This window comes from Castor canadensis, chromosome 11 (assembly GCF_047511655.1).
Source record: "Castor canadensis chromosome 11, mCasCan1.hap1v2, whole genome shotgun sequence".
Classification (NCBI taxonomy): domain Eukaryota; kingdom Metazoa; phylum Chordata; class Mammalia; order Rodentia; family Castoridae; genus Castor; species Castor canadensis.
The window spans coordinates 31,568,692-31,592,404 of NC_133396.1; the positions used below are offsets into that span (position 1 = coordinate 31,568,692).

Below are 23,713 nucleotides of genomic sequence, written 5' to 3' on the forward strand. Positions count from 1 at the left end.
GTGCCAGCACTCATGCCCAGGCTGGGTGAGGTAGGGGGAAAAGAAATACCTCACATAACTTTGGATGTCTGTAATCATTGACACAGGAAATAGGTCTGTGTCACTCCACTGGTAGTTTCATTGCTTTTGCCCGGGAGGCCAAGGGTTCAAGTACCACACCAGAAATCTGGCCATTTCCCAAGTCAATAGTTGTATTATCATGGAAGGTGGATAGCATCATGCACTGGAAAAGGGAATTTTCTCCCATCACCGTAATCAATTGAGAACATCTTCACTAATCCCCAATGAAACAGCATATTCTTTAGCCAAGACTCTCCAATCCCCCATCTCCCATCTGTAGGAAACCCTTGTCCAATGTCTGTCTCTATGGATTTGCTTATTTAAGACATCGCCTGTAAACAAAATCAAGGATTGTTGTTAAGTGTTCCATTGTTCTTTCATAGAGCCTGGAAAAAGACCTTGTACCTAGTAGGTCTTTTAATAAGGTAGCTTGTTTAGGTATAGTAGATGACATCTTTAGAGTCAATACAGCCCACGAATGGGAAACTGGATAGTTCTAGATGGAAGCCCTCATATACCATTACCCAGCATATGCTAATAGTCTGAATATTATCAGAATAGAAGAACAGCCTATGATTCAGAGCTTCCCCTAGGTCAGGTGTCACAGACTTAGCCTCCCATATTCTCAGATTGTTCAATGACACAACCTGGATGCCATACTCTCAACAAATCAGAAATCAGTTCCTTAGAAGACTGCCGTTCTCTCCTGAGTTGGCACATCACACAGCATGTTAACAGGCAATAACCCTAAAATGCACTAAAGACCATGTAATTTATTCCCAACATGCTGTTATTCTTTCTAAAACATTAGCTTTGGAGCAGAACGTTTGCTAAATGTTGTCTTTATTTCTAAAGCGTGGAGTAAAGATCATATGCAAGCAATGACTGAGAGATAATTGGCCACTTTACAGTTCCAACCTCAAATGAACTCCCCCGTCTAAGTAAATTTCCTGGTAAAGGATCCAATTTTAATAGAATGTGAAAGCTGTAAGAAGAATGGAGCCTACAGATCACAGTATGGTCTGTTAGATAAATGACCAGGAGTAATATTTCTTAAAACCACATTTTGTAGAGAGTTAACAGAAAGCCTAGGGAAAAAATACCCAGAGGTTCAGCATTCAAGCTTAAATGAAAATAACATGTGTGCCTTCAGCCCAAGTTGTGCCAAAGCTTGGAGGGAAGTTGGCATGCATTAATACCCAGAGTCTTTTGGGGGCTATTAGGCATTGTCATCCTTGTTCTGGCCTCACAGTCTGAACTTGGAAGAGAACATGAAAGGTGACTGGGCTGAAGCATTGCTCTGAGCATTGCTACCAAGAGCTCACAATATTCCTCTTCTTGCACCTGGTTTATTTTCACTGAGCTGGCATTTGAACCAGAAGTCAAATTGCTATTTTTATCTACTAGTTGAAGAAATAAATGTCTTGTGCTTTTAACACAAAGGTGGTCTTGGACCTTGACAGTAGACCCGTGGATAGGGGGAAGTGCCTAAGAAGGTCAAGGTTCTAATAGAATGTGAGGTTGCCCCTGCTCAGCATTTCACGTGAAGCCCTTGTATTCCTCCTTTGCATTACCATCTTTGCTGAGCCTGTCTCTTGGTGACCTGGTATCTGTGAGTTGTGTTTTTGCAGGGTAAGAAAAATGGTTTTGTTGCTTTAAACTCAAATTTCATAGGTTTGAGCTCCTTGGTTTAGGATTCAAATTCCTCCCCAAAAACAAAATGTCCCAATTGTTTATCTATTTGAGACAGAGAGGTAATTTGAATCTCCTAGCCAGAAAGATCACTTGTCTACAGAATTGTATCCTAAAGATTTCAGTTACTGAGCAAACATTGGGTAAGAACCTACTGTGGGTCAGGAAGTATTTTGGGACCTGGTATAACAGAGGAGAGCTACAGTTGTCCCTACCTTGAAGGTGCTCATGACTTATCATGATTTATTGATGACTAGCTATAAGGGAGAGGGAGAAGAAGGAGGTCAGAAGTATATTGAGTATTATGATACAGGTATGAGAGCATATGATGATGAAGCACAGGCCAGGTGAGTCCAAAAGGCTTTCCAGGGTAAATAAATCCTAGGTTGGATCTTGAATTAAGAATAGGAGTTGAGTAGACATTTAGAAGTTGGTAGTTGCATGGGAGAGGCAGTTTGGTTGAGGCAGAGGGACTGGCATATGAACAAGTATAGAAAGACAGATCACATGATGTATTTCAGCATCATGTTGGGGTTGGGGTGGTGTTTTCTGAAAGATGAGGCCAGACAAATTGAAGAAGGCAAAATTAATGGGAGCCTTGTATTTGAGATGAAATGAGACACACCTCTTGCTTTGTTCCTCCTGGTGACTCTGACAGCCAACTAAACAACTCCAAGAGTTTGTTGTGAGTATTGTCAGGATCAAAAAAGAATGATGTCTGGCACAAAAAGAAGTGCTCATGAAATATTTGTGGAATCCAACTGGGTACAAGAGTGAAAAGGAAATTCTACTGCCTGAAAAATAACCTTCAGCTTTCCAAACACCAGTAGTTGCCAAAGGAGTATAGGACACCTGGTAGGGGGTAGAAAATGCATCTGAGCCCCAAAAAAGAGTGACAGGAAGCCACAAACCCCAGAACCAGGAGACAGTAAGCCAGCAGAGCAGATCAAAGTGATAGGTGTGCATCTTGTGCCAGAACAGAAAGGGCACTGCTAGGTCAGAAGGGGAACAGAGGGAGGAGGCAGCAGGTGCTCACTCATGGGGCACTTCAGGGAATCTGTACATAACAGACTGTGGCTTCCTCTTTCCTGATGTTATCTTGGTGTCCTACCAGGCTCTGGAAACAAATCAAAAAAGAGAAAACAGAGAGGGAAACAAGAGGAAAAAGAAAACAGCTGCATTTTTGTATAATAACCATAACCCCCTTTTATGATAAAAAAAACACTGAACAAACTAGGAATAGAAGGAAACTTTCTCAAGGGCATCCATGAACCCATAGTTGACATATTTAATGGTGAAAAAATGAATCCCCACCCCCAAGATCAAGGTAAAGGTGTCTACTCTTCCTACCGTGACACAAAATTATATTAGAAGTTCTAGACAAGGCAATTAGGCAGGAAAAAGAAATAAAAACCATAAAAATTAAAAAGTAATAAATAAAATGATCTATTTGTAGATAATGTAATTTTGTACATCGAAAAGCAGGCTTGAAAAAGAAGAACAATGTTGGAAGATTCACAGTTCCTAATTTCAAAACTTAGTACAAATCTATAGCAAACAGGACAGTGTTATAGTGACATGAGGATACATATATAAGCAATGGAATAGAATTGAGTGTCAAGAAATAAACCGTCTCAACTGCAATCAACCATTTTCCATAAGGGATTGTCAAGAAAATTCAATGGGCAGAAAAACAGTCTTTTCAGCAAATGGTGCTGGGACAACTGGATATCCACATTCAAAAGAATGAAGTTGGACCCCTACCTCACACCATCTACAGAATTAACTCGAAATGGATCAAAGACCTAAATATAAGAGCTAAAACTATAAAACTCTTAGAAGAAACATAGGGAAATCTTAATGACATTGGATTCAGCAATAATTTCTTAGATCATGCACCCAAACCACAAGGTACAAAAGGAAAAAGCAGATAAGTTAGACTTCATCAGAATTAATGTATTTTGTGCTTCAAAGGACACAATCAAGGAAGTGAAAAGATAACCAGCCCCAAAATGGGACAGAAATTTTGCAAATTTTTAATATAATAAGATACTTGTCTTTGTCTGTTCTTGCTGCTGTAACAAAATACCACAGATGGAGTAATATGTAAATAATAGAAATTTATTTCTCACAATATGGAGGCTGTGAAGTCCCAGACCAAAGTGTTAACAGATTCAGTGTCTGGGGAGGACTGTTCTCTGCTTCCACAATGGCATCTTGTTACTGTGTCCTCACATGGTGGAAAGGAAAAAGATGAACGGTTCCATTGTACCTCTTTTATAAGGTCATTGATCTCATTCTTAAGGGTTCCACCTTAAGAATCCCTACCATCACATTGAAGATTAAGTTTCAATGTACGAATTCTGAAGTGACACATTCAGAGTATAACAAGGCCTGTATTGAGACTGAAAAATCAACCCTGAAGTTCATCTAGCAGCAAAAAGACCACAAATAGCCAAGGCAATACTGAGCAAAACCAGCAATCCTGGAGATACCACAATACCTGACTTCAAACTATATTACAGAGCCATATCAATAAAAGCAGCATGATACTGGCACAAAAAATAGACATGAAGACCAGTGAAACAGAATAAAAGACCTGGATATGAATCCATGCAGCTACACCCACCTAATTTTTGACAAAGATGCCAAAAATATACAACAGAGAAAAGACAGCCTCTTCAACAAATGTTGGTGGAAAAACCAAATATCTGCCTGCAGAAAACTGAAACTAGATCCATGTTTGTCACCCTGTACAAATATCAACTCAAAGTAGATTAAAGACCTTAATATAAGACCTGAACCCTTAAAGCTAATACAGGGAAGAGCACAGAATACACTGGAAGCAATAGGCATAGGCAAGGACTTCCTCAGAAGAACTCAAGTGGCTCAGCAACTAAGAGAAAAGATTGATAAATGGAAGTGCATGAAATTTAAAAGCTTTTGTACAACAAAAGAAATGGTCTCTAAGTTGAAGAAATCACCCACAGAATGGGAGAAAGTCTTTACCAGCTATACATCAGACAAGAGACCAATAACCAGAATATGCAGGAAGCTCAAAAAACTAAACTCCCAAAAAATCAATGATGCAATGAAGAAATAGGCAAATGAACCAAACAGAGCCTTTTCAAATGAAGAAGTCCAAATAGCTAAAAAACACATGAAAAAAATGCTCACCATCCCTCGCCATTAAAGGAAATGCAAATCAAAACAACATTAAGATTCCACCTTACTCCTGTTAGAATAACTACCATCAAGAATGCAAACAACAAATGTTAGCAAGGATGCAGGGGGAAAAAGGAACCCTCATACACTGCTGGTAAGAATGTAAGCTAGTATGACCACTATGGAAAACAGTATGGAGGCTCCTTAAAAACCTAAAAATAGATATGCATACGATCCAGCAATATCACTCCTAGGAATAATACCTGAAGGTATGTGAGTCAGCCTACAACAAAAGCATTATAACACACCCATGTTTATTTCGGCACTATTCACAATAGCTCAGCCATGGAAACAGCCAAGATGTCCCACTACTGATAAATGGATTAAGAAAATGTGGCATTTATATACAGTGGAATTTTACTCAGCCACAAAGAAGAATGAAATTTTGTCATTCACAGGTAAATGGATAGAACTGGAGAACATCATCTTAAGTAAAGTTAGTTAGGCTTAGAGGGCCAAAAACTGCATGCCTCCCTCATACGTACAATACAGACCTAGCACAAATGCAGCAATATTATGAAACACTGGTCACACTGAGGGGGAGGTCATGCACAGGAGGAGTAGGGTAAAAAAAGAAAACTAAGAACTTGAATATGGTCAATACAGACTCTATATTGGAATGAATATATAAATCTTAAATCATCTGAAGCTACCATAAGAAAGGGACAAAAGTAGAATGAAGAAAATTAGAGAAGATAAACCGATTGGGGCTATGATACATATATACATGGAAATACCACAAGGAAACTTCCTGTGTAGCTATCTTTATCTCAAACAAGCTAAAATGTCATGTTTTCCTTTTTATCTTTTCTCTGTTTTCCTCCTACAAAATTGGAGAACAGGAGGGTGGAACAGGTCCTGCTTAGGGGGGAAGGGCTGGCACCAGTAGGGAAGGGGGAGGTAATGGGGAAAGAGGTAGGAGACTGAAGAAATGTGTAAACATGTAAATGTGAAAATGATACCTGTTGAAACTATTCCAGGAATCAAGGGATGGGGGGAATAAAGGAGAATGGTAGAGGGAGTGAATTCAGTGTGATATATTTGATACATTTGTAAGAACCAGTGCAAATGCCACAATGTACCCCCATTCAGCACAACAATAAGGGAAAAAAAAAACATTTTTTTGTGACTCACAATAAACTAAGTATCTACAAAAAACTCATTAAAAAAAGACTTGTATCTAAAATATATAAAGGGCACCCACAACTATATACTGGAAGACTAAAATCCTATTAAAAAGTGAAAAATAACCAAATAGGCATTCTCCAAAGATGATATACAAACAGCCTTTAAGCACATCTAATAAGCTCAATGTCATCAGCCATCAGTGAAATGCAAATGGAAGCTTTGATGAGATGCCACCTCATATCTATCAGAATAGCTACAATGAAAACGATGGATAACAACAAGTGCTGATGACATGGAGAAGTCATTCTTACACACTACTCAAAGGAATATAAAACAGTGCCTCCACATTCAGCGACATTTGGCAGTTCCTTACAAGATTAAATACAAGGTTAACACAACTCCACTTTACATATATAACCAAGAAGTCTGCACACAAACTTGTACATGTACATTTGTTTTTTATTTTTTTTTTGCAGTCTGCAAGAAGTTTTTTTGCTTTATTTGTATTCCTCCTAACTCTTTAACAGAGAAGTATTTTTATGTTAAAATAACAGCATCCACAAAACTACAACCAGTGCAACTCTTAACAGTGAAAGACTTAAAGACTTTCCCTATTTTATTCATAGGTTAAACTAGACATTATACTATAGATTCTACTTAGGGCAACCAGCCAAGAAAATTAAGTTGGAAATCAAGCAATAAAACTATCTCTACTTGTATGTAATATAATCTCGTAGTACATGTACATTTGTATCAGCAATTGTTCATACTAGCCAAAATAATGGAAACAACCTACATTTCCAATGACTGGTGAATAAATAAATACAATGCGGTATATCCATGCAACGGGATATTATTTAGCAATAAAAAGAAATGAATGATAGAACACTGTTGAAACTTGAAAACATTATGTGGTATGGAAGAAGTCAGTCAGAAGAGCCATAAATTACACCACTGTGTTTAGGTGAAATGTACACAATAGGCAAATTCATAGATACAAAGCATAGATGAGAGGTTGCTAAGGATTGAGGGGAAAAGAGAAGTGACTACCAATGAACAAGAAGCTTCTTTTGGGGGCGATAAAATGTCCTAAAACTTATTGTGTGGATGGTTGCATAACTGTTTGAGCATACTAAAAACCAGTGAATCGTACACTTTACATGGATGAGTTCTATGTTGTAAGTTATATCTAATAAAGCTATTATACAAATAACAATGATAATATGATTAGCTGTCAATAATTTAGTCTTTTCTAAATGCCAGATCCTATGCTAAGCTAGCACTATAAAGATGCTAGGAAAGTTTTATTATCTTTATTTACAAAGGAAAAACATGAGGTCAGAGATAATAAAGAATTTTCCCGAGATCATAAACTAGTTAAATAGCACATAAGTTAACATTTTGATCCTTTTCTGTCCAACTTTGAGTTTTACAATCTTAGAAAATGGTCTTAAATATATCTTAACAGCTTTCTTGTGTTCCAAGTTTGGGGTGCTCACAATAGTGACCAATCATCCAGAAACAGAACTTAATGATCTTTGAGGATTAGAAAGTTAATAGAGAATTCTCAGCTTTCTCATCATGGAGCTAGAGAGAAGTCTTGGCCCCTAATTCCTGCTAGTTAGTGGGTATGGAGGAATCTGTGCTGAGCTAACTGTGTTCTCTGCCTTTCTGAGGACACATTTGATCTAAAGATTCCCTTAACTCCCCTGCAGATGTGTCACAGCTGTAATTCTGGTAGACTCATGATCTTCCATACACAGCACCTGATTTTACAGATTATGTCTTGTGTTTGAAACTGAGTCCTGTGTTTCCTAGTTCCAAGGAACAAAACGTGAGAAGGAAGGTGTTAGGCCCACAAAGACAAAGATGTCAAATAGCGCTCACCAAGGAAAATTTGGAAGTGCTTTGGGAAAATGACTCTGAAGCAGATGGATTACATTTTCTGTTTGGGCTCAGAAATTAAGGGAAAAGAGGAACAGAAGCCAAATGTGCTTGGGATTTTGTCAAATTCCAAATGTTGGAAAACATGTGGGGATGTTTGACTTAGTGTAGCAGAACCATACCTTTCATGTATCATCCTTCTTGGACAAAGGTGAGTGAAGAGCCTACAATGATCCAAGTCTGAAAGACGCCACAGTCATGAGTGCCTTTTATGGGATGTGACACAACGGCACCCTTTGTCATTTGGAATATTTCTTGTTTTTTGTTGTTTTTGTTTTTTTGGTGGCATTGGGGTTTGAACTCAGGGCCTCATGCTTGGTAGGCAGGAGCTCTTACTGCTTAAGTCACTGCCAGCCCTGCCATTTTTAATATTTCACTGGAGGTGTTAGCTGTATGCATGGTTATGATCACAGAGTTTTGGAGAAAGAAAGTGAAAATCAACTCAAGAAACAGAATTCAAGTCCCAAGAGGAAGCAATATTTCCTTCTGTCTGTTTCTTGTCATCAAGAGCAGAGGCTAGAAAGGAATTATGGTCTTCTATGACCACCATTAACCCTTCATTCTGTTCACTCTGGAGTGGCCTCATGCTCATCCTTTGGTTTTTGCATTGGGTTCTTTAGAACTAGAGCAGAACCAAATAGGATGTACAGAATCACAGAGAACTCTAGTTTTCAGCAAACCCAACTCTGTGATAGAGTAAGTAGAAGGAATAGAAAAGCAATGATGTTGTCAGGGGAAGAAGACCTGAGACTTTTCTGGGCACTGAAATGGATACAAGGTTGCACACGAGCATGTGTTATGCTCATAAATTGGTTTCTGTCATAAGCCCTGAATTAATTAATGGTCTCTGCATTAGAAATAGAGCAATCAATCAGACAGATAAAATTCCCTGCTGTGCTAGAGTTTACATTCTAATGGATAAAATACCATTGTCATTTGGGGGCTATACTGTTAAATTACCAAAGTTTTTAAGCGGTCAATTGCTTAATTGGTCAAAGGGGAATAGAATTTATATTTTTCTCTCATAAGTAGCTATAGCTCTTTGTTAGAATTTTTACCCTTCTACTGCAAAAATTTCTTTTTTGGAAACAAGAAAATCATTTGCTTTATTCTAAGATCTAGTGCACCAATATGAGCCTGAAAAAATGACAAAGTGGGCAACAGCCCACAGGGCTGGTGTCAATAATAGACCTTGGCTTCTTTGGCTCTGGGAACCAAGAGGGCAGTGAGGAGAAGACTTAGCTAGAGGCCTGGTGTTGTAGAAGTCAGGACCACAAGGCATCCCCAGCCTCTCAGAGGAGGTGAAGGAGGAAGAGGGCTGGAGAGTCTGTTTGGTTCCTTAGCAACTGCACCATGGGAGGGTTCAGATCACAGGTTATGCCTCACCCTTCTCAGGAGTAGGGTCCCAAGTGGCCCTAGAGGCTTGGTCTCATGGACCAGCCATCGTTCTCCCAAGGATGCCTGCCTTCCAGGTCCAGATCCTCAAACAAGCCACTGGCACCTCACTCACTATAGCTGTGCTCACTGCAGTTATTACCTTCACCTTAGTCAAGGCTGCTCACCATAGGAGACAGTTGTAGTGGCTGAAGTTTCCTATCTGTCAGGATCACCTCCAGGTTAACAGAGCTCATGTCACTCATGGTGTTAGCTCCTGTGCCAATTATCTTGGTGCCATTGGCCTCTACAAGCCCCTAGTATTTCCATCCTGTGTCCTTCGCCTGGGGTGTAGAAGTCTTCTTCCTGTGCCAGAAGACACATAAAATAGATCTCATCTTGCTGGTAGATCTCAGCATACAGATTCTGCTCCTTGACATAAGTGTCCAAAGCAGCATGGACAGTGGGTACCAGTGTCCAGGTACCAGAAAGAAGACCTTGGGACTAAATTTCTGGTAGAGGTAGATGAGCTCAGAAGAGTTCCCTTCATTCAGGATGCTATCCACCACACAGTAGTCCTCAGTGGCACCATGTAGAGGTTATCATAGTAGTCAGTGATGGAGCAGAGCTTGGGTGAGATGCTGCAGCTCTCTAAGAAAAGCCACTCAGCATGACCATAAGGCCCCATGTGGAACTTATAGGCCACACTTATAATGAAGATGACACAGGGAGCCTTGAGGTCACACCTGGGCATACAAGATGCTCTGGCTTATGTCCTGATGAGGATGCCTCGCCTCAGGCCCAGCCCTCACCTGAGCAGCCTCCCTGGAAACATGTCCTGAGACAAGTGGCTGGGGGCCTCTTCTGTTTTGTTGACAAATTTTAGCATTGATGTCTACTGCCACCCCAGATGGGATACATTTTTTTTTTAACCATTGATATGGTGCCTTATGTCAAAAGTTAAATTTTCTACGATGGGAAAACACTAAATTCATCTTTTAAAATATTTGGTCACAAATGATTAAAAAATAGAGATTGGGAATACTTATATTAATATAGAACCAAAGCTTCCTCCATGAAATTTCTTTGTCTTAACATGAGATTTTACCTATTATTAATATTCACTGAGGAAACTTTTCTCAGTGAAAAGAGGTCAACCTTTTTCCTCAGGTAAAGAAGTAAATGAGAAGCTTAAGAGAGAAGTAACCAGCAGCCTTGAATTTTCGCTTCAAGGTAAAAGAATGACTTCTAATCTCCCCTCCCTTCTGCATCTCAGTGTTGTGTATTAACTCTTTGTGGTAGGAAATGCCATTTTTAGTGAATTCCAGTCCAGATAATTATCAAGGAACTTCCTGTATGGTAACTAATATGGACAGGTCAAGAGATGGAACTTCTTCAATGCTTTGTTTGTTCCACCCTTGCTTTCAGTGCTTTGTGTCCCCAGCTGGTCACAGCTGGTCCCATTAATACTCTGCAGCTGTGGGCTGAGCTCCCTCTGAGCTATTCCTCCTGGAGATGGTTGATGCAGCATGACTCCCCATTCCAGACTCATTCTTTGTTAAGTCCACTTCCCAGGTCTAAGTGATGACCAAGGGGTTCCCACACTAACTGCTCCCAATTAGATTTGAGATCTATGAGTGATGTTGATGATTGCAAGGTACTGCATAATTTTGGGTTTAGCTACCTTCTCACTTTCTTCCCCTACATTCACCCAGTACACAGAACTATAGTCTTTATGTCTTCTCTTTAGTCCAACCAATTAACTTAGTGCACTAGTCCAAGTTCTGTGGGTAGTAGCCCTAGTGACCCAGCTACTGATCCATGTCTTCTTGCTTAGAGTAAGACCTTTGAGTGTGTGCCAACCTGCCTGTTGGACTAGTCCGTCCTTATCCACCAATCCAATTCTGGGCTCCACTTACTGCATGCAACTTGTTGGTATGACTATTTCCAAAATCGAGATGGAGACAGGTGTAGCTCCAGGGATAGTGGGAATGACCTGGCCTCCAAAAATCTCAAGTTATCCCTTGTCCTACCTCAGTATGTATGTCTCAAACTAATTCCTACTCCAATATCAGCCTATCCAACAGTACTGGAGACAACAATGTCAAAGTTTCTAAGCCTCAAGCCTCAAGCCTCAAGCAATGATAATCTACAACTGAAGCTCCTTTAGGACAAGAGGGAGGCATTTGGTATCAACATTTATTAGGCCTGGTAGACATTCTCCAGGCCACTCAGTTCCTGACCATACAGATAGGCAGACCTGGGTTTCACAGTTACCTGGAGGAGGTCAAAACTTTGGAGCCAGGAGTGGCCTGGAAGTTCTTTGGGACTAATTGAAGGCCTTATTGAACTCCTTCTTGCAACATCCTATAATCCATAGCCCCAGATTCCGTGGTACACACAGAACATGGAATAGATTTCACATCATTCCCAGTGCTTTTCACTTTTGTTAGCGTTTTCTTTCCTCCCTATTCTAATATGTCTTGAAAAAAATCCAAAATTGGGTATACAAATGAATTTGGAACTGAGAAGGAAGGATCTTGGAAAGAAAGCAAAGGTGAAATTAAACAGAAATTTGTTTAGAAAACCAAATGGCTTAAAGCAAGCTAGTTTACCCCCACCAGTTGCATAGATTATTTTTAATGTTCTTTTTTGTTGTTTAAGAAAAAGAAAAATCGGCCTAAGCCATAACTCCTTGTGAAGTATAGAGGGCACTAAATGCTTGATCTTTTTGTCCATGTCCAGGACAGAATAGACATCTCTTAATTGGAGTTCGGAGGGCCCTGTGGAAAGTCTGTTGTTATAGCTTGAGAAATGGCCTGTTCCCTGCCTTTTAAATTTCTGCACCTCTAAGTCAACTTCAAAATAAGGATTAAGACAAACTTAAGGTTTTTTCTACTTTGTGTTGAATGCATGCTTGCTTGAAATAGAGAAGCAAAAGGGAAACAAAGGTGAAATGGTTTGCTCTAGAAAATTGTTAGATGTTACTGCCATCTAGCGATGATTTAACACCTGGCTGCCAGAGAGAAAGGTAGAAAGTCATCTTTTAACTAGAACGGCAATGGCATCATTGTACAGCCTATATCAGCCTTTCAGGTTTGGCAATGCAAGTGACACCTGGAAGATCTTGGGTTACAAGGGGAAGGCATTGTGGTGTAGGATCCACTTTTTATAAGTGTAAGGACAGTGCATGTCCTTGTGTTAAATCCTAAGCCTCTCCTTATAATATTCCTTTTTAAAAGACTTTTTGCTACAACAATGAAATGGGCATCTCTTTAAATATGACTCCATATTTCTTAACATATGTTGATGCATTCGCAGAGAACAAGTTATATCCTGCTTCTCCATAATGTCTATCCATGAGCCTTGTCTCTTCATATCACAACAGAACTCTAATTCTGATCACATCCTTTCTCATCCCACAGCACTCAAATGGTAGCTGGAGATGGAAATGAGGATGGGAGAAGAAAGACAAAAAATAGAATGAGCAAGAACAGAATAGATTATTTACCTTGGACCAGGAGCTTTGCAGGCATAGTTGGCCTCACCATGACCCAAGGGAATGGAATCATCCCAATGTGAAAGATGAAGAAACTAAAGGCCAGAAACATTAGGTAATTACATAACCACACAGTTAACTGTAGAGCTGGAGTTTGAACCCAATTAATCTGGTCTCATAGTCCAGGCAGTGTTTAGCATCTTGAAAAGCATCATGATGCTATGTTGGGAAGGAGCACAGACTGTGTGATTGTAGAAAGTATTCCCTCTGCTTAGGAAGGAATTGAGTTCAAGGGCATCCTCACATGGTCTCCTCTAGTGCATGTACAAATATGGAAAGCACAGATGTGAACTTGAGTGCAAAAGGTGGACAGGTTTTTAGATGCACAAACTCACACAGAGAGAATAGCTGCTAGAAACAAAAGTCTGAGGTACTAATTCTATCCTTTCCTACGTCTCCCTCTGAAGAAACTCAATGTTTCATGGAGGCATTCATCTCTTAAGGATTACAAAGGCAACAAATTTTTTTTTAAAAAAGATCTAAGCAGAGCATCCAAAGTCCCTTTGGTGTACAGAGGAAAGAACATAAGTTGATGGACAGGTTAAAGGACAGACTTCTGTTACCTTGAAATTTGGACTAAATCCATAAAGTCGGAAACAATGGAGATGAACACATTCCATTTTCTTCCTTGGCATCAAAGAAGCTTCCTGGCTGCCTTTGCAGCAAGACAGTCACTGAAATCTTAGCAAAGTCCAGGCCAACGGAAATGATGTCAGTCACTCTAGGTCTGGCCTCTACAACTTCCTGCAAAAGCCTTCATGTTCTCTTCCTTTTTAACCTGAAAACATGTGGGATACCTACCAGATAACTCTGAGGTCTTAGAGGAAGGTGGAATCAAATCTTGGACCTTGAAAAATCACTTCAAGCAGAATTTCTTTTCTCTTCAGCACACACCAGCCTTCACTGGATTGTGCTGTGAACAAGAGAAAAGCCACTGAGACTTTGGGGCTTGTCGATTGTAGCATTCAATGTAACTTGATCTGACTAATCCACAGGAACAGATATGAAGGATTCCTACTGCAGTGGGTGATCTTCTCTGATCCTTGTATCCAAGATTTTTGCAGTTAGACTTCGTATTTTTAGCTCACCAAAGAGGCAAAGTCTATTTCCCTATATCTTGAATATGTGACTTCTTTCAACAAATAGAATATAAACAGTAACAGTGTGACACTTTGGAGTCTTGGTCCCTAGAGGTTTTACATACTTCTGTCACTCTCATAGAATTATGTTCAGTCACATGACAACACACTTTGGCCTTCTCAATGATGAGTGACGTGAGGTCAAGTCTCCTCAGCCAACCACAAGAATGAGACCATTCTAGCTTAAAATCCATCCAGCTTCCTGCTCACACACCAGCTGACCCTAGAAGCATAAGTAAGCTCAGAAAAATTAAGCTAAGACTGACTCAGAGGTGCCCAAAGCATCAGAGGTGTCCAACTGATGACACTGTATATATCAAAAATATTTTAAGCTACTAAATTTGGGGCCAGCTTTTTACATAGCATTAGCTAATGTCTACATCTATATTTTAAAGAGATTTGCTAGATGTATCCTCGCAGGACTTGCCAAAGAGGTGAGATAAGCAACTCTGCTGTCATCCATCTACTATAGTTTCCAAAAGCAGATTTCTCCAACAGAGGAGACATTCCTGGAATCAGGAGTTAGAGATGTAGTAGGAGCATTCAGTGCTCCGGATAAGAATTTGCTCCATTCTGCTTCACTGGGACATCAGAGGGGTTTCTTTGTTTGGTTGGTTGATTTTTCATCTCCATGAACAGCTCAGGCTAATTCAGGAGAAGCTCTAAGAGAACTACTAATAGAAACTGGGAGTAGGAAAGAGGACCTGCAGGAAGTGGAGCTTGGTATATCACTTTCTTAAATGCTCATTAAGATGCAGGGTCTAAACGACCTCTCCCAGCAGGGCTAAGCATGATGGGAGAGTCCTTGATAGAGGCTGGCTTTTCTGCTGTGGGGTTTGAGGGTGTATATGAATGTAGTGCTGGTTTCTGCTTCTCACTTGGAAAGACATATTGAAGTCTTAACCCTGGACATGTGAATGTGACTTTATCTGGAATAGGATCTAGATCTAATCAAGTTAATATTGAGTCACTCGTGGGTCCTAATTTAATGACTGTTTGGAAACAGACACATGAAGAGGCTAACATATTAATTATCTGTTCCAAAGGAATAGACAATTAGTGTGCTAGTCTCTTCTCCAACTAACTACAGAAGCAAGGAGGCATGGGTTGCTGTGACATAAGGGAAGAGGTAACTGTCCTATGACTGCTGTAATAAAATACCACAAATTGGGTGGTTGAAAACAATAGAAATTTATTCTCACATTTTGGGAGACTAGAAATCCAAAGCTAAGGTGACATCAGGGCTAGGCTCTCTCTGAGTTCTCTTGCAGAGGATCTTTGCTTGCATATTCCAGTTTCTGGGGCTCCTAGGTATTCCGTGCCTGGTGAAAGCATCACCTCTAGCTTGCCTCCATCTTCCCAAGGCCATCTTCTCTCCTGTCTGTGTTTTCACATGACATTCTCTTCTTTTGTACTTGTTTCTGAATGTAATCTCTTCTTGTAAGAACATTAGTTATTAAATTGGGACCTACCCTAATGACCTTATCTTAATGTGATTATATCTAGAAAGACCCTATTTTCACATCAGGTTACATTCCTAGGTCTAGGAGTTAGGACTTCAACATATCCTATTGGAGGAGACAGAATCCAACTCCAAGCCATGTCCAAAAAGGTTAGTGGCTGGCTGAGGGAGCCCATTGGTAAGAGCTGTAGAGATATGTGATGCATTGAAGGCAGAGAGCAAGAAGAGGTCATGCTAAGGCCTCCTGAAGAATGGGCACAAAGAAAACCAGAATTTGGACTCTTGCTTTACAACAAGTATAATGGCCAGCACAGAGCTAGTGATGGTCCTAGTTAAACAAACAAACAAACAAACAAACGAAAAAAAACACCTCTTGCCCCTTTCCCTCACACCTTCAAGTCTCCTATGTGCTGGAGGTGGAGAAGCAGGCAGAAAGGAAAATGTTCCAGGAATGAAGAAGACCACAGCGACATTCCCCACTCTGGACCAGAGCCTCCAGCAAAGCTAGCTCTGGAGGTAAAGGAGGAGAGAGTGAAGGAGGCTAAATTCAGTAGAAGATTAACATGTGAAACCAGATTGTATGCAAACAGAATTTGTAAAGAATTTGTAAAACCTTAGTGGATATATGGATCCTAGATTTGCTCAAGGATGATCAAGAAATACAGAAAGGAGTTTCCAAGGCCAGTAAGGTGAATACTCCACGCATTCACTTCACCTAGTAGGTAAGAGGAGTTCAAATGTATGACTTTGTCAAATCTGTTACCACCTCAGCTGCCTAAATCTATACAGCTTGCATAAAAAATACATATACTCACATTCCATATAAAACCTCTACATGCAGTGAAAGAACTTTCTAAGTTTTGAAATGCTATTGTTACTAAGGCCAGGATCCATGGTTGGAATCCAGGTTTTTCTACTTTTTGGTTACATGGTATCAGACAATGCCTTCAGCCTGTTCTTACCTCCAGCTTTTCAGCTACAAAACAGGACCATGAGTCATGGGGCTAATGGGAAGATTAAATGAGATGTGAAATTGCTTTTTATTTTGTAAAGTGTTTTATACTTGTAAAGTATTTCAGGCATGTCTCTTACTGGCTGTTTTTGCAATGCCAACTAGATGTGGTATGTTGAATTAAGTGTAAACTTTTACATTACATAATCTATTAGTGATAATAACGTGATTAGCAATCAGCTCTGTACATATGAAACCCCTAGAGAGCTTTAAATAGACTACTATCTGGGTCCTGCCACCTGAGAGCCCATTTAATGGTTCTGGGTTGTATTCTGGGCATCTCTGGGGATTTTCAACACTCCAGGTAAATTGATTGTGCAGGGTGAAGGTGGGGGTGGTTGAATTGAAAGCCATAGACTAGAAATATCTGCTGCTGGACCTAAATGCTTGACTGTTTTATTGTTACTTTTTGTTTGTTTACTTTTGACTGTTGTTACTTGTAATGTACTTTTGCTGATTTGCGTCCAATTTTCTGGATAGTGAAGACTTTCTTTTCTTGGTTAGTTTTTCTCAATTCATTTATTCTTTTCAGCTCGCTAAAAGTGCACCTGTCACCTTAAAAATGAAAGTTAGTTGATGAAATTCCAAATTCTGGAGGGAAAAATAACATGATTGTGAATCTGAAATTGGGTCTCCTTTCCACCACTGAAACAATTACTTTTAGTTTTAAAATTCTGAGATATTTTAAGAAGGTTCCATGAACACTGTAGAATAACTCAGGATATTTATCAGAATAAATGAAGTAGTGCAAAACACATTTGTAAGTACGTAGCAGAGGAACACCAAGAAAATGAATTTTGGAGGGAGGGACAGACAGGGGGCGCTATGATGAAAGAAATTTTCTGGGACAGGAAATAAATTTGCCTGGTAACACAGGAGCCTGCTCAAGGCTGGCTGCTTCCAGGCAGCAAGGAATCGCCCTACAAAGAAATATCAGACCTGGGAAAGCAGTTGCTGAAAGCTTGAGGTCAAATCCCATGGTACAAAGTCAGACATGTTCTGAACAGAAACCCTTCTTGTCGGCTGTCAGCACCTTCTCGTCCAGTCAGTTTATAGGGAGGGACAGCAGCCTCTCTCTTTCTCCAAAATAGGAGAAGACTTCGTTCATTTAACTACAGACTGTCCAGAGAGGGTTGAGACCATAAAGCTTTTTTCTTCCCCTCCTCCTTTTCCAGCAAAAGGAGCAAGGATAAAATGCCAAATTTAAAAAGCAACTCAGTTACTGACAGTTCTGTGATACTCCCAACCTTAGCTGCTATCCTGGCTCTAGGATACAATTATCCTTACACTTCATTGGAGGTTCAGAAGAGCTTATTAGCTTGCTCTAGTGTAGCAAAAATCAGAAATTCAGTTTAAGCTCCCTTAAAAGCCTCTTCTTTGCTTTGAGTCTCAAAGGGCCATCTTCCAAGTAGCCCTTTCTGGCAGCAACCATCAGGATGGAAAGAACTTTAGAAAAAGATGCAAGAAGCAAGGCTTGATGACCAGGACTGGGGGAGGGAGGAGAAGAGCTGGTTATGGTCTGTTGCTAATTCACAGAGTACAATCAGCCAAACTGACTTCTCTAGGCATCCACTTCCTTCCACACCAATGAGAAAGCAGTACTGGGTCAGCATTTCCAAAGTGTGTTCCCTACTGCCAGTGTAGTGGTACACTCATGTAATCCCAGCACTCAGGATGCTGAGGCAGGAGGATTGTGAGTTTGAGGCCAGCCTGAGCTATGTAGTGAGACCCTATCTCAAGAAAACAAAAAATGAAAAATATATAAATAAAAATCACTTGTCTCTCAAGATGCTCCTCAAGAAAATGATTCTCTGGCCTTAACTAACTTCAGGAAATGTGATGTAGAGGCTTGAAGGTGATGGATGCAATAGATTGCCTCATTCAATGACTGTTCCTACACCCCTCCCAACTCAATGACATAAATGTTCTATTTCCCAAGCTCCTTTGCTCTAGAGTTGTGACTATTATTAGGCCACCAGTAAGATGAATTTGTGCAAGACATGACTTTGAAACTGAGGTAAGTAGGCAGGGAGAGCTCTCACTAACTGGCATGGTATTATTCCTGTAGCAACCTCCAGATCCTGGTTAAATTCCCTCAGGAACCAAGCTCTCTGCTGGGGTTCTGAAAAGTGTTCCTGCAAGTCCAGCAGGGAGCTGGCTTTGCCAGTGCTCCAAAAACTTTATAAGATCCCAATTCCCCAGAATTGGATTATACAGCTAAAGGGTTGGCGGAGATAGATATTCGTAATCCTCTGGTGATGATGATACATAGATGATTGGCAGTAACATCTCTGGCAAAGGAAGCACGTACAGGGCTGCTCTCTTTTGGTGTCCTCTCATGAGCCATCAGATTGGTTTTGTGGCTCAAGAACTTGTGACATGTACTGCAGGCTTCTCATTACCTGTTCCCATCACCTGTTCTACTCGTAGGTCTGATGCCTGACACAAACAAATGCTCAGCACAAACAAATGGCCTCTCATTCCAGTGTCTTCTCGGTGAGCTCAAAAGTGCCAGAGACACTTAAAGATCTTGGGACACTCTTCACATTTGCATAGTTTTGGGGCTCCGTGGACTCTTTTTTTGGTGTTCCTCCCATATGGAGTTTCCCTCAGTGCTCTGGTAAATAGAGACAAGCTCAGGGGAGGACTAGTCTGTTCTAGAAAGAAACTCTGATGCACTCTTTAGGCCTAGAACAGTCTCTTCTGTATAGAGAAGAGGAAAAATATTTGATTTGCTTGACTAAAATGCCAGCATTTACTTGAGTAATTTTCTAGTAATGTTTGTAGCCATCTTCATCTCATTTCCAAGAGAGCATCTTGGGGAGCTAGACTCATCTTTCTTCTAAAATGGTTACTGCCTCAGGATACTTGAAGGGGCAAAGAAGAAAAACTTCTACTCCAGGAAGTCTTGGCAGGAGAAACACAAATACCAAATTGTTCTCCTCTCCTTTTGCCCCCAGTCCCAGTTCTTCAACATCTCTTGCCTACATGAGCATTTGTGTTATTTCTTTGCTTCTGGTTCTTCCAAAGTCAAGAATGCCTGAATGCCATGCTGAGTGAGCATCTCTGGCTTCAAACTGAGTGTGTTTCTTTACAACACATGTGAGTCATTGTGAGGGCAGTCCTTTGAGAGTTACGTGTGTGATGTCTATGAATATGGCTTAGACAGGCTTCTATCAAATTATATCTTGTCTGAGCTTCTGGACACAAGGTGATATTTGCTTGTGTTTGATGGGCTCAAAAGTTTTGCAATCAATGATTGTTTGTGTTGTGTTAAGCCCCATGCATAGAAGTATAATTTACAGTAGCTCATGTGTCTTGATCAGTTTCACAAGCTATGTTGAGGACTTGTGGAGCCTCTAAATGGCTGGAAGAGCTTCATCTCAATTTAGTATAAGTGGATTAGGAGTTTGAAGAAACAATTCTTCTCCTCTGGTAAATTCCTCTTGGTTCTACTTTTCTGCTCCATGTTCCCCAGAGAATGGTCTGCACTGACTGCCATGCTGCCCTCCAGCAGGATGGAGGCTGAAGAGGTTAGAGATGGTCTGTGGAGATATTCACTAGGACTTTCCTCAGCAAAGCCTGAACAAACTCATGGATCAGAGGATATCTAAGCCAAGTGGGAGTTAAGATAAAACGATTCAACTCCTTCATTTGACAGAAAAGAAATTTGAGACCCAAATACATTCTACAGCAATTATGAGGCATAGAGCCAAAGTTCCCAGTCTTGGAAGCCAGCACTCTTTTCTGAATACCACAAGTATTCAGATTTTGATTTCAAAAGACTCTATCTGGGAAGGAATGTAAATTGTGTCTTCAACATACCTCCTCTGAATTTCTTCACATGCTCTTAAAAAATGAACAATTGATCACAGTACAGTCAAAATACAGATAGTATCCTCCCATACTAAGATAAAGTCTTTAAGTGTTCTGATATACTACACAGCATGATTTCCTGAAGCAATGCAGACTTCAACATTAGTGATTCTCAAAATGTGTTCCTTAGACCAATATCATCAAATCACCTTGGGGATATTGTTAGAAAGACAAATTTGTTTCCAGAACTACCAAGTCATACACTCAGAGGTGGTCCTTGCCCTATGTTTTTACAAGCCTTCTAGGAGATCCTGATGTATGCTCAAGTTTGCAATTTTAGACTCTTTACATAATGTTATTTAGAAACAATAGAATATTTCCATCTCCCAAAAGACCTGTATCCTCTCTGCTTTTACTGGGAGCCTCCACTCTTTACTGTCTAGTTCTAGAGTATCCTAGAATATACAACATTTGTAAACCTTCAAATCCTTCACAAACCAGAGTGTATAACTTATTCAGAAACTCCTTTAAGATAGATTTTGAGCTGATCATGATGGCACATGTCTGTAATCCTAACTGCTCAGGAAATAGAGGCAGGAGTCTTGCAAGTTCCAATCCAGCTGGGACAAAGATAGTGGGAAACCCTACCTAAAAAACAAAATATAAACAAAAGGGCTAAGAGTGTAGCTCAAATGATACAATGTTTGCCTAGCATGTGCAAGGCAACTGGGTTCAATACCTAGTACCACAAAAAAAATGTGGATTCTAATAGTATATTATTAATAAATTTATAGCTTATTTGTGACTGAAGCCAGTTTTTATAAAAAGTAGGAGAATTTGGGATAATGGAACAGGAGCATCTCATAGAACTTACAAGCACAGGATGCAGCAATCTCAGGAACTTACTCAAACCAGAGACGAAATGCCTGGAGCAACCTGCTTAAATTGTGTACCCATTCTGCTCTGAAAATCTGTATTTTCTCTCTTGCTGAGCACTGGTTTTCTCTGCCTCTCAGGTGGGAAAAATGGCTCCAGTCAGTAATCCCTAAATGACCAGGTCCAGTTAGCACAACAGAGCCTGCATGTCTCTCCTAGTCTCAACTCCAAATTCTTAGAAAGGGTACGTCAGCCCAGGTAGGACCAACTCTTCATTTTATGTCAACCACCTGCGTGTTGAGTATGTAGGAGCATGACCTTTGGGAACTCCATACCTGTAATGGTGGGAGTGGGGGATAGTTTTCTGAGATGAGGGGATACTGGAAAGTTAAACTAATAAATGGAGAGACCTTGACCCTGGGGTTGGAAGGAAAATAGAAAGAGTTCTACTGAAGGATAGAGGGGTCTTGGAGAAAGGAAAGGGAACAGAGGGATGAAAACAAACAAATTTCTTGGATGGTGATTAAAGGATGTAGGCAAACCAATGTTATGGGCTGAGTTGTGTTCCCCCCCAAAATTGGTTAAATTCCCAATCTCTGGTATCTCAGAATGTGACTTTATCCAGGAAGGACATCATTGCAGATGTAATGAGTTAAGTTAGAAGGAGGTCATCCCTAAATCCAATATACTTGAGTCCTAATTAAGAGGAAAACTTGGACACAGATGCAGAGACACACTGAAGACAAGGAGGCAACCATGTGAAACTGGAAACAGAACTTGGAGTTGTGATGCCACTGTCTAAGGCTTAAGGAATGTCTAGAGCTAATGGAGCTACAAGAAGCATGGAAGGATGTTCTTAGCAACTTTGGAGGGAGCACAACCTTTGTGACACCTTGATTTTGGACTTCTAGCCTCTAGAAATATGACAGAATAAATTTACATCATTCAAAGCAGCCCAGTTTGTGGTACTTTGTAACAGCAGCCCCAGGAAACAAACACTGCACTAATTAATCCTTTCATGCCCCTTGAACTGCCACCTGCCCATGATCCAAATATCACAAAAACAAATCTTCCTGCACCCCTGCCCCATTCTTCGCCTTAATCTCAGCAGGCATTACTCTTTAATTTTCCACTCTGCTTCTGGCTCAATGATTTATTGGCCTCATCATGTTTGAGTTTTGATATCTTTTTCTATTTAATTTTTCCCTGAACAATTGCAGTTCCAAGGATCAGAAACCCAATTTAAGCAGATCTTGAAGATTTATTTCTTCACTTGATAAAATTCGGGGGTGGCCTTGCTTGGAGACCAGTTGGCCATAAGAACTCAAACATTGTCACTAAGCAGCCTGTCTTCCTTCATCTCGGGGCTCTGCTTTACTCATCGCTGGCTCCAGCCTCCCACAGACATACCTCTGGGGTATGTTTACATGCACCTATTGGGTGTAAGGTGGCCACCTGAAGTGCCAGGCTTATGCATGACCAACAGAGTGATGTGTAGGATGCTGCCTTTCTCCTCATAGTTCCAACAGGTCTTAAGGAGACTGTCTCGGTCCCAGTTTAAGACACCAGGCCTCCTACTCACCAGTAACTAGAGCCAAGGGAACATGCTATTCTGATTGACACTGTTGTGTTTTGTGTCCTTCCCTAAGCTTTGTGGTGAAGTTAGCTAAAGTACATACAAAATGCTCTTGTCAGATGAGGGGATTACTAGTAGGAAGGAAAAACAAGAAGCTTGCAGTGTCTTCAACCTCAGCACAGATTCTTTGTCCCTCTGCATTGTATTAGATGACTGAGTACTGTCTAGGTTCACCATGTCCCCCACCCCACGAAGTCCCTTAGTTTCTACTTTGTAAGATAAGCAGGAGAATGAGTGCCTTAGAAGCTTGACCAAGGTGTTTCCTTACAAAAATCAAACAATATAGTTGATATGTGACAATGCATGGCAAAACTATATAAATTAATGGATAGAATGTACAAATGTTTTTCTTCCAAAAGAAGCATTTTTGAAAACTTTGGCAACCGATACCATTGAAAATGTTATACTGGAAAATTAACCAAGATAATGACTGCTATAGCTCATGACGGATGCATTTAATGTTTTTTATTTTTTTTTAAATAATTTTATTAGCATACAATAGTTGTACAGAAGGATACATTGTGATATTTATGTACGTGCTTAGAATATATCTTATTTGGATTTATCCCCTTTACCATTCTCCATCTTCCCTCCCGTCCTCTTCTTAGAACAATTTCAACAGGTTTAATTCTTCTGTTTTCATATATGGATGCAAAATACATCCACCATATATGTTTTCATTCCCTCTTTCCTTCGGCCCCACCCTACTGGTGCCCACCTTGGAAAAGATTTATTTTAATACATTCTTAATGTAACCTATCAGGTACCCCAAAATTAGGTCAAGCATGAG

At 40.2% G+C, this 23,713-nt stretch overlaps 1 pseudogene; it reads right to left on the reverse strand.

The window, feature by feature from the left end:
* Positions 1 to 9,478: 9,478 nt before the first annotated feature.
* On the reverse strand, positions 9,479 to 10,177 carry LOC109696458 (testis-expressed protein 264 pseudogene; annotated as a pseudogene).
* Positions 10,178 to 23,713: the final 13,536 nt, after the last annotated feature.